Source organism: Lactuca serriola, chromosome 3 (genome assembly GCF_051521515.1).
Source record: "Lactuca serriola cultivar US96UC23 chromosome 3, Lser_US96UC23_V15, whole genome shotgun sequence".
In the NCBI taxonomy this organism is placed as follows: domain Eukaryota; kingdom Viridiplantae; phylum Streptophyta; class Magnoliopsida; order Asterales; family Asteraceae; genus Lactuca; species Lactuca serriola.
Window position 1 is genome coordinate 83396366 of NC_136410.1, and position 12216 is coordinate 83408581.

The following is a 12216-nucleotide window of genomic DNA, read 5'->3' on the forward strand; positions in this document are numbered from 1 at the left end:
TAAAAATTTAATATTTGTAAAATGATTAAGTTAAAGTTTTAGATCCCAAAAAAAAGTTGATGTTATTTGATAGCCGGCTTTTTATCATAAGTTTATATACGTAACTATAAAAATCAGATTAAACTACCGGAGTTTGATAATTCAGTTTTAATATTTCGATAGATTAGCCTACGTAAAATATTCATATACCATAATAAAACATTCTTAAATTCTATAAAATAACACTTACGGATTCGGACTATCCAATTTCTTAAAAGTTGGTTTAATATAAACGAACAAAAGTTTAACAAAAATAACAAACAACACTTTAATTTTTTTTTTTAAATAAACAAAAAAAAATCAACGAAAACTAAATAAGAAATAACAGTAAATATATATATTTTAATAAAACTTCAAAAACAATTTAAAAAATAAATATAAATAATTAATAAATAATAAAATGATTTTAGATAATATAAGATAATTGATTTATAAATAAAATTAATTCATACATAATTTATATTAAATTTATAAAATTAACAAGAAAATATAAAATATGGTAATGATGACATGGTTGATGTTGAAGTGACTTGATGGTTTTTTTTTCTTTTTACAATTTGAGTGATAGAAAAAGAAAATTACAAAAGTGGTTCTTGTGTTTGTCAAAATTTTTGTCATTTGCTCCAAAAATGTTTAGTGGTGTATTCGTGGTCCAATTTGGATATCTCGTGTGCTTTTGATCCCTATGGTTGACATTTTTTAGTGGTTTTGGTCAATTGCCTATCTAAAATGACGAAAATACCCTTAACTGATTCTTTTTTTGATTTCTTTTAATCGTATACTTATTATATAATTTAAAAATAAATAAAAAGTAAAAGTCCATCACTCTCTCTCTCTCTCTCTATATATATATATATATATATATATATATATTGTGTCGGAGACCACCTGACGGACCACCATGGTTATCGAACCACCACCACCTATTAGACTACCACCTCCACCGTCACTACCGGAAAAACGAGATATGTAATGGAATGTAAGAAAAATGGGATATGTTGTCGTGGTAGAAGATGGTGGAGCTCGACGGAGCTTTTGGTTTTCAGTTGTCTTTCAATGATGAGGGTTTTTAGTTGCCACCATTACCTTTGTCAGTTTTTGTAGATCTCCCTTGCACCGCCACCATTCTCTTTTTCTGAAACCCTAATGGCATTGCCCTTCTCATTTGGATAAAGGTTTTGGTCTGAGCTTTGGTTAGGGTTCTCCATAGGGATGTGATGGTACCTGGTGGGGATAGTCATCGACGGAGATTTCCAAAACCCTAACGTCGCCAATCTTTTCTTTAAATCTTCGATTTAGACTAGGATGGGATGCAAAATCAGGTCTTCGTAAAGGGTTAAACGACGGTCAACCTCAATGAATATTGGTGGTAGAGGGTCATCAGGTTAAAGAAGGAGAGATAAGGGTGAATTTAGGGGATAGAGGTGGTTGGCAGCGAATGGTGACGAACAACGTTGGGGTGGGGTTTAATTTTTGCGTTTGAGCACCCCTTACACTAATTTGGGCACTGAATATGTTTATGAGCACTTGGTTTAGATCTACGCAAGAAAGGGAGCTCCTAATGATGGTTTTTCGCTTTGTTAGTGGTTTCTGGCGAGTCAGGGGGAGAATAGACGGTATGGATAGGGTGGATTACGACAGATAGTGGTGGCGAACGATGGTATGGTGGTCTCTGGTGAACTTTTATTGGTTCAATGAATGAAAGATGGGGGTAAGTGTGAGGAAAATATAGGTGGTTGGCGGTAGATGATGGTAGTTGGCAGCGAATGATGGTGGTTGGCAGCTATTAGGGGTGATGTTTCTTGAGTGTGTATGTGTGTGTGCATGTGTGTGTTTTTGTTGAGAGAGAGGGAAACATAAATGGGGGTGGGTGGGTCCTTTTTCATTTTTTTGTAAGTTAAAAAAATAAAAATTAAATTATTTTTGTATTTTAACAATTAAAAAAAATAAAAAACACAAAATATAATGGCATAATCCTCTTTTTAAGTGTATAAGGACCAAAACCAATAAAACGATCAAATTTTAGACCATTGGTACACCACCAAAGTTTTTTTTTTACCGAAACCATATAATTTTGCCAACCGACAATTTTTTCAATTTTTTCTTTAAGAAAAAACTTAATTTAATACCTTCCCCCACAAGACTCTGCTAATGCTCCTGGGCCCACGCTACCTTTGATATTATATACTAAGAAGTTATGCCATATGATGTTCAAATGAAATGAAGGAAGATGAGACATCAAATAATAAGAAGTTGGAATTCTAGTTATTCAAAGTGAAGTGAAATGAGTATTAATACTTAAGATCATGTAACTTTTATTTGAATTAATTAGTAAGTTATGGTGTGTAAATGTTTCAGGCTGTTAAAAGCTACCTTTGATATTAAATACTTGTTTTTATATATGGAGTTAGGTGGTGCATAGCATCAAATCATTGCCAACCCTCTTGAATTTGAGTTTTATGGTATGGAGTCGATGGCCAAAGTGTAAAAATTCACCAAATGAGAAGTTTATTTATTTATTTATTTTATCTATTACATAATCATTTAAGAAAACATATGAGAAGTTTCATAACAAAAAGGCATTCAAATAAATACATATTATCAGGTTGCATATAGGGAACAAGACAAAAGCAAATAACATTCAAAGTACACTAATATCAAGCCTTCATCAACAGATTTGAAACTTGGCGCATTGTTGGTCTTTCTTTTGGATTGGAGTTCACACACGCTCTCGAGAGATTCAGTACCATATTAACTTTTTTCTCAATTTGTGGTGAAGGAAGTGGAATCCGACTATCTCCAACATTTCCTAACACCAGATAATCAGCAGACAATGTTGGTAGTTCACCATTTCTCCGTCACCACCATCGTATAAGCAAGCTCTACATCCAAAAATACGTGAGATAAAAACAAAAAATGTTATATCAACCTCACAAGATTCTAAAATATAGATACACATACATATACATATATTTATTCATATATATCATGAAACTTAAGAAAATGTAGAACTAACATCACAAAATTACATTACTTGGTGCGATATAGCCATGTGTTCCTTCGATTGTGGTCCAGTTGGATGAGTGTAACTTCAAAAGCTTGGATGTGCCAAAATCAGAAATGTGTGCCTCATAATCATAATCAAGAAGGATGTTGGCAATGGAAATGTCTCTATGAATTATAGGAGGTGAGCAATCGTGATGCATATAAGCCAAACCATTAGCTACAGCCTTTACAATACTTACCCTTTTCAACCAATCCAGTTCTTTTGCTAAGTCATCGATTCTTAAGATTGATCCAAGGCTTCCCTTTTCAAGGTATTCATAAATAAAAAATGAGTGGCGTGCATGTGAGCAATATCCATAGAGTTTCACTATGTTTCGATGCCTTATGTTCGTTAATGTTCGTACCTCATTAAGGAATCCATTTTGATCAACATTCTCAGATGATGAGTGAAGTTTCTTGACAGCTACCACATTGTTAGGTTGTAGCTGGGCTTTGTACACAGTCCCATATCCTCCGGTCCCAATAGCATATGCTTCATCAAAATTATCTGTTGCTTTCAAGATATCATCATATGCTACTCCTCCATCAAAACTTGTTGTGGAGAAATAATCACCACCTTCTTTGTCAAATGGTTTCTGTGGAGAATATCTCTTTTGTTTTCGATAAGCAATTAGGCCACATATAAAAAAACCAAGTGAAATTGCCCCGATAAGAGGGAGCACAATTACAAGAATGATCCGATGTTGAAAGAGATCATTTTTCTTCTTCAGATTTGACTTGCACATGATTTTAGTCGTGTAAAATTTCCACACAAACCTGGATTGCCTTGTAAAGATGCGTTCAGAAAGTTAGAGCAAAGAGGAACTGGACCTGTGAGCTCATTGTCGGACAGGTCGATGTCAATCCCACTGGGCAAACTTGTAAAAGTGTTAGGAATGGAACCAGACAGTCTATTGTGAGAAAGATTCAACTTTTGTAGATTTTTCAAACTTTCAACTTCAGATGGTATCTCTTGTGTGAGCAAATTCTGAGATAAATCAAATTCTGTAAGTTGAACTAATTTACCAATTTCGGATGGAATTTTTGTTAAAGATCATCACTAGCCCAATAAAACAAATATTATTTAGAAGACTTTAGCTTGTTCTAGAATGCTCTAGAAGATTCTAGAACATTATGGAAGACTATGGAAGACTCTGGAATATACCGGAAGAGTCTAGAATACTCTAGAACGACATGGAAGACCCTGGAAGGATATGGATCATTCTAGAAGACACTGGAGCAACCTAGACCTCTCCAGAACATGGTAGAACGTTCTAGAAACATATGGAAGCATGTAGAGTATGTTAGATAGTTCTAGAGTTATCTAGTATGTAGTAAGTGTATGCTAGTATCTAGAACCTTCCTAAGAGGCCTATAAATAGGTATGGAGCTCATTTGCTCCAAACCATCCAAGAAAGCCTCAAAGAAAGCAAAGTGTGTAGTAGTCTCACAAAGTGTAAGTTCTCCTTAAGTGTCTTAATAAAAGTCTTGTTGTTTCCCATATAAAAGAGTCGTGTTCAACAATCTGGTATCAGAGCAAGGTTTCTTGATAGTGAGAACGAGTGATTCTCGTTGTATCGTGAGTAGTTTGTGACTCTGCAAGTTTAGTATCGAAACTAGCTTGTTTGGTATTACCGAGGTACTGCCAACACGATGGGTGATCTCCAAGTCGTCGGAGGAATCAAGAAACTCAACAACAACAACTACAAAACGTGGGAAACATGTATGAAGTCCTACTTACAAGGACAAGATCTATGGGAGGTCGTTGGTGGAAGCGAAACTACGCCACCAGAGGAAGACGTTAATGGTGCTTTACGTAAATGGAAAATCAAAGCAGGCAAAGCAATGTTTGCCTTGAAGACCACAATCGAAGAAGAGATGTTGGAGCATATTCGGGATGAGAACACCCCGAAAGAAGCTTGGAATACGTTTGTGACGCTTTTCTCAAAGAAGAATGATACGAGACTACAACTTTTGGAGAACGAGCTATTATCAATCTCACAACGTGACATGACGATTGCTCAATATTTCCACAAGGTCAAGTCGATATGTCGGGAGATTACTGAACTAGATCCGCAATCCGTCATTGCAGAAGCTCGAATGAAGAGGATCATTATCCATGGACTGAGGCCGGAATATAGAAGCTTTGTTACTGCTGTACAAGGATGGCCCGCTCAACCATCACTTGTAGAGTTTGAGAATTTGCTGGCTAGCCAAGAAGCTATGGCTAAGCAAATGGGAGGCATCACGCTGAAGAGTGAAGAAGAAGCACTCTACACAAGTAAAAGTCGGAGGAATTTTAAGCCACCTCCTAAAGAAGGATACAAAAATGCTGACAAAGGGAAGAGTCAACCAGGAACCTCACAACCATGGAGATCTCAAAAGACCGACAATAAGAGTTCTCGGGGGAGGAGGTTCGAAGGCAACTGCAACAACTGTGGAAAGTGGGGCCACATGTCCAAGGATTGTTGGTCAAAGAAAAAGTCTGTGGAAAGCAATGTAGTAACTTCCAAAAAGGAAATAGAGGATGAATGGGATGCTGAGGCATTATGTGCCATAGAAGAAAATGAGTTGGCACTCATGACAATGATGGGAGAGCGTATCAACTATGAAAATGACTGGATCATTGATTCAGGATGCTCCAATCACATGACTGGCGATCAGAACAAACTACAAGACGTGAAGGAGTACAAAGGGAGTCGCATGGTACTTACAGCCAACAATGCACGACTTCCAATTGCTCAGATTGGAAAAACGACGATCATGCCTGGTAATAAATCTGACATGGTGTCACTACATAATGTGTATCACGTGCCAGGTATGAAGAAGAACTTGTTGTCAGTATCGCAACTAACATCGTCAGGCAACTACGTCTTGTTTGGCCCACAAGATGTGAAGGTCTATCGAGATCTTAAAATATCAGAAACGCCAACAATGGAAGGACGAAGAGTGGAGTCCGTTTATGTGCTCTCCGCAGAGTCTGCCTATGTAGATAAGACTCGTAAGAATGAGACAGCAGATCTATGGCATGCACGGCTGGGACATGTTGGTTATCACAAGTTGAAGGTAATAATGGAGAAATCCATGCTCAATGGCTTACCTCAACTTGAAGTTAAAACAGATGTTGTTTGTGTTGGATGTCAGTATGGTAAAGCTCATCAATTACCATACAAGGAGTCAAATTTTAGAGCAAAGAAGCCACTAGAGTTAATTCACTCAGATGTGTTCGGTCCAGTCAAGCAGACATCAGTTAGCGGGATGCGGTACATGGTGACGTTCATTGATGATTATTCGAGATATGTGTGGGTTTTCTTCATGAAAGAAAAATCTGAAACATTCTCAAAGTTTCTAGAATTCAAGACAACGGTCGAAGGAGAAGTGAGAAAGAAGATTCGGTGTCTACGCTCAGACAATGGAGGAGAATACACCTCAGAAGAATTCAATCGCTATCTAAAAGAATGTGGTATACGTCATCAATTCACATGTGCCAACACACCTCAACAAAATGGTGTAGCTGAGAGAAAGAATCGACATCTTGCAGAAATTTGTCGAAGCATGCTACACGCGAAGAATGTCCCAGGAAGATTTTGGGCTGAAGCAATGCAAACTGCTGCCCATGTGATCAATAAACTTCCCCAACCAAGGTTAGGTTTCATCTCACCATTTGAGACACTAAGGAACATGAAACCTACTGTTAGCTACTTCCGAGTATTTGGCTGCGTTTGCTACGTATTTGTGCCTAGTCATTTACGTAGCAAGTTTGACAAGAAAGCAGTCAGGTGTATATTTGTTGGATACGACAATCAAAGAAAAGGGTGGAGATGTTGTGATCCAACAAGTGGAAGATGCTACACTTCAAGAGATGTAGTGTTCGATGAAGCATCTTCATGGTGGTCCTCAGAGAAGGAAGTACTACCAGACTCGGAAAATATTGAAGAAGTTTTAAAACAAAAGATGGGGGAGCAAACTGCACATATTTGGTCAAGTGTTGATACACCTGAAGATCCAAGCGACACTGATGTCATTGAGCAAGAAGTAACTCAAACAAGTGATGCTGGTGAAAGGGAGCCGCCGCCTCCACAACTTCGAAGGACGGAAAGAATCCGAAAGCCTAATCCCAAGTATGCTAATGCGGCCATTTTAGAAGACGGTGTTAAAGAGCCGGAGACATATGAAGAAGCAGTTAAGAATAAAGCATGGCAGAAGGCAATGGAAGAAGAAGTTACAGCCTTAAAGCAGAATCAAACGTGGGAACTGGTACCAAGACCAAGAGATATAAAACCGATTTCCTGCAAGTGGGTTTATAAATTAAAACGACGCACAGATGGATCAATTGAAAGATACAAGGCTCGTTTGGTGGCTCGAGGGTTCTCACAACAATATGGATTGGACTATGATGAAACATTTAGTCCAGTGGCGAAGATAACTACTGTACGGGTGCTGCTAGCTCTTGCGGCTAGTAAAGACTGGAAATTATGGCAGATGGATGTGAAGAATGCTTTCTTGCATGGAGAATTAGATCGGGAGATCTACATGAACCAACCAAAGGGATTTGAGGATGAAGTTAATCCCAATCATGTGTGCAAGTTGAGAAAAGCTCTTTACGGATTGAAGCAGGCACCAAGAGCCTGGTATGGTAAGATTGCTGAATTTCTTACCCGAAGTGGTTATTCAGTTGCACATGCAGACTCAAGCCTGTTCGTCAAAGAAAAAGAAGGGAAGTTGGCAATTGTGTTGGTTTATGTGGATGACTTGATCATCACCGGGGATGACGAAAGAGAAATCCATCAAACAAGAGAAAATCTATCGGTGCGATTCCAAATGAAAGAGTTGGGGGAGCTTAAACACTTCCTGGGGTTAGAAGTTGATCGTACAAAGGAAGGGTTGTTCCTCTGCCAACAAAAGTATACAAGAGATATACTTCAAAAGTTTGGCATGTTGGAGTGTAAGCCAATATCAACACCAATAGAGCAAAATTCCAAGATATGTGCTCATGAAGGAAAAGAGTTGGATGATGGAACGATGTATCGACAACTAGTAGGTAGTCTTATATACCTAACTTTATCTCGGCCTGACATTGCTTATGCAGTTGGAGTTATGAGTCGATACATGCAAAGTCCGAAGAAACCTCATTTGGATGCTGCCCGACGGATCTTAAGATATGTCAAAGGTACAATTAACTATGGTCTCTTGTATAAAAGAGGAGAAGACTGCAAGTTGGTTGGATATTGTGATGCTGACTATGCAGGAGACCATGATACCCGAAGATCAACCACTGGGTATGTGTTCAAGCTTGGGTCGGGACCAATATCATGGTGTAGTAAAAGACAACCAACAGTATCATTGTCAACCACGGAAGCGGAGTACAAAGCAGCGGCCGTAGCAGCTCAAGAAAGTACATGGTTGGTACTCCTAATGGAGGACTTACATCAAAAAGTTGACTATGCAGTACCACTTCATTGTGACAACCAATCTGCAATTCGGCTGGCAGAAAATCCAGTATTTCATGCTAGAACAAAGCATGTGGAAGTGCATTATCACTTTATCAGAGAAAAAGTCTTGATGGAAGAAATTGAGATGCGGCAGATCAAGACCGATGACCAAATAGCAGACTTGTTCACCAAAGGGCTGAGTACTGGAAAATGTGAAGGTTTTCGCTGTCAGCTTAACATGGTACGAAGAATGAGGGCTAGTGTTGAGGGGGAGTGTTAAAGATCATCACTAGCCCAATAAAACAAATATTATTTAGAAGACTTTAGCTTGTTCTAGAATGCTCTAGAAGATTCTAGAACATTATGGAAGACTATGGAAGACTCTGGAATATACCGGAAGAGTCTAGAATACTCTAGAACGACATGGAAGACCCTGGAAGGATATGGATCATTCTAGAAGACACTGGAGCAACCTAGACCTCTCCAGAACATGGTAGAACGTTCTAGAAACATATGGAAGCATGTAGAGTATGTTAGATAGTTCTAGAGTTATCTAGTATGTAGTAAGTGTATGCTAGTATCTAGAACCTTCCTAAGAGGCCTATAAATAGGTATGGAGCTCATTTGCTCCAAACCATCCAAGAAAGCCTCAAAGAAAGCAAAGTGTGTAGTAGTCTCACAAAGTGTAAGTTCTCCTTAAGTGTCTTAATAAAAGTCTTGTTGTTTCCCATATAAAAGAGTCGTGTTCAACAATTTTCTCACTAAGTTTGTTATTACTAAGATTTAAGTAGTGGATATGCTTCCATTGACTAATACTTCTCGGTATTGACCCATTCAATCTATTTGTGGATAGATCGAGTGCTTCAAGGAGTTCACAATATTCGAGCTCTGTAGGTATAATACCTGAAAGACGGTTATTAGCCAAAGACAAATTCAACATACTTTTCATCTTCCCAAACTCCTTTGGGATTTCACCTACCAAATGATTGGAAGAAAGATCAAGCCTTTGTAGTTGAGTTGAATTTGCAAACTCTGGTGGTATGCTACCACTGATGTTGTTATAGGCCATCACTAAGGCTGTCAAATGATTGCATTTACTCCACTTTTGATAAAGCTGCCCGTGAAAATTATTGTGACTGATATCAAGGTACTCTAAGCGTGGATAGATACCAAAGCTACTGGATACATCTCCAATGAATTGATTTTGATCAAAACGAGTCCTAATTAAGCTAGAACAATTCCGTCAGCCTCTTGAAATAGGCCCAGTGAGTTGATTACCATCTATTGTGAAAATTTGAAGCTTTCCTCCATGGCACAAATCTTCAGGCAAATGGCCAGATAATTGATTATCGAACCAGATAAGATGTTATCAGCAAGGTAAAGATATTATAGATTGCTCAGGTTTGCTAGTGATGAAGGAATAAAACCACTAAGTTGATTCTGAATCGCCTCAATACCATAGAGAGACTTCAAATTCCCGAGATCATTAGGAATGTGACCAGAGAATTTATTCTCATTGAGGTACATATATTGTAGGTTGCTCAGATTAGCTAGTGATGAAGGAATAAAACCACCAAGTTGATTTTGGCTCATGTGAAGATAAGTGAGAGACTTCAAGTCCCCAATATTAGTAGGAATTTGACCTGAGAATTTATTCTCATTGAGATACATATATTGTAGGTTGCTCAGATTGGCAAGTGATGAAGGAATAGAACCACAAAAGTGATTGTTCGTCATCACAAGATCAGTGAGAGACTTCAAGTCCCCAATATTAGTAGGAATTTGACCTGAGAATTTATTCTCATTAAGATACATACATCATAGGTTGCTCAGATTGGCAAGTGATGAAGGAATAGAACCACTAAAGTGATTGTTGATCATCACAAGATAAGTGAGAGACTTCAAATTCCCAAGATTAGGTGGTATAGGACCACATAAACTGTTATTATGGAGATATAGATAAGCTAAGTTTGTCAAATTTCCCAATGTTAGAGGTACTTCTCCTTGAAGAAGATTATTGGCCAATCCTAGTTCATAGAGACATGTTAATCGATCGATCTCTTGTGGTATTGAACCAGTCAGGTTATTTAAAGACATCTCGAGGTACTCAAGACTGGCTAGCATCCCAATTTCAGGTGGGATTACTCCAGAAAACCGATTCACTGAAAAATCAAGATATACAAGTTTGGAGAGGAGTCGGATTTCTGATGGGATGGGGCCAGAGAAGTTGTTGTCATAGAGATCAAAATGCGTAAGATTGTGTAGCAAATAGAATGGAAATTGGTGGAGTGTACCTTTTAAGCCAAATGAACTGATGTTCAACCTGTGAATGCTCCCATCAGCATTGCAAACTACTCCAGACCAAGAAGTGCATGGAACTAAAGCACTGGAATTCAAAGGGAGGGAAATCCATGAAGAGAGAAACGAATTGTTTTGGATTTCAAGGCTTGCTTTCCATTTAAGAATACCATTGGCTTCCTCCAATGTAGCAGAACCAAAATTTTGTATGGGGGATGGTGTGATGATTAGTAGAGCTAACGAGAAAAATAAGAAGTTTGAAGAAGATATTATTTGCTTTACCATGTTGTTTTATAAAAAAGATGGTTTGCGTTTCCTAATTTATACTCGGGCTATACCTTTTTCTCTTGTTTTTTATTTTCACATACCGAAAGGAAATTTGCACAATGTCATATTTTTCCACAAGGAGTGTTTACATTAGCAGTTAGTGTCATATTTTTCCACAAACGAGTGTATTACACTTTAAATTGTATCTGTCATGACATTAGTCTTTTTCTCTTAGAACATTAAAATTCATTGTAACCCAGAATTTAGCATGGCGCTCTGATTACAAAAGACAGCTTGTTGAATTAAACGTCACTCTTGGATTTAAAAGTGTAATAATATAACTTAACTTGATTATTTAGACATATTTATTTTTGTAATCTGATTAATGCTAACAGAAGTTACACTGAAACTGTGTTTTCCTTCATAATCAACTCTGTAACTGATGACTATTTCAAAATTGTGGATTTTGGATCAAAGACATGGAGATCAAGTTTTCCTGGTTTTGCATTTAGTGGAAGGCAGTATGATTTTGCAAAATTATCCACGTGACCATATAACATTATTCGATTTTTAGACGTATTTATCTTTATTTTCTGGTTAAATTTACAAAAAATATGCCTGTCGAATAGATTGACCGAAAACAAACTTGTTTCTATTATTGTTGTTTCAAATTGAACACTGCAAAAATGCAAAAATGGCCCATGTGGTTTGTTGCTTCCTTTGGATAGAGTTCAAAATGTTTCCAACTTGCAAGTATAGTCCTTTTAACAAGGTTTCTTAACAGATTAAGTCCTTGTGTTTTAACACTGTTAATTTATTTTTGTTAAGATAGTGTTAAGTTACTATCTTACCACTTTGTATATTTTAAATTAAATTTTAATTATTGATATAATTTTAGTTAGATAGACCCCACTTCTATCAAAATGCCCCTCCCCATCTTCGTTTACAACCCTGGTAGATCTAAAACCTCACCCTCTCTATTCATCTTCATTCAAAAACCTGTATGAGCTGTTCTAAAAGTTGCCTTGTTTCTTAAACTTCACTAATAATCATACTTAGATTCTTGACTTCCATGGAAATGGAAAAACAGAGTACATTGAGATATTGAAAGAGATATGTCTCTGAGCATAGAATT

The 12216-nt window shown here is 37.4% G+C and overlaps 1 pseudogene; it reads right to left on the minus strand.

The window, feature by feature from the left end:
* Positions 1 to 2696: 2696 nt before the first annotated feature.
* On the minus strand, positions 2697 to 11099 carry LOC145095458 (uncharacterized; annotated as a pseudogene).
* Positions 11100 to 12216: the final 1117 nt, after the last annotated feature.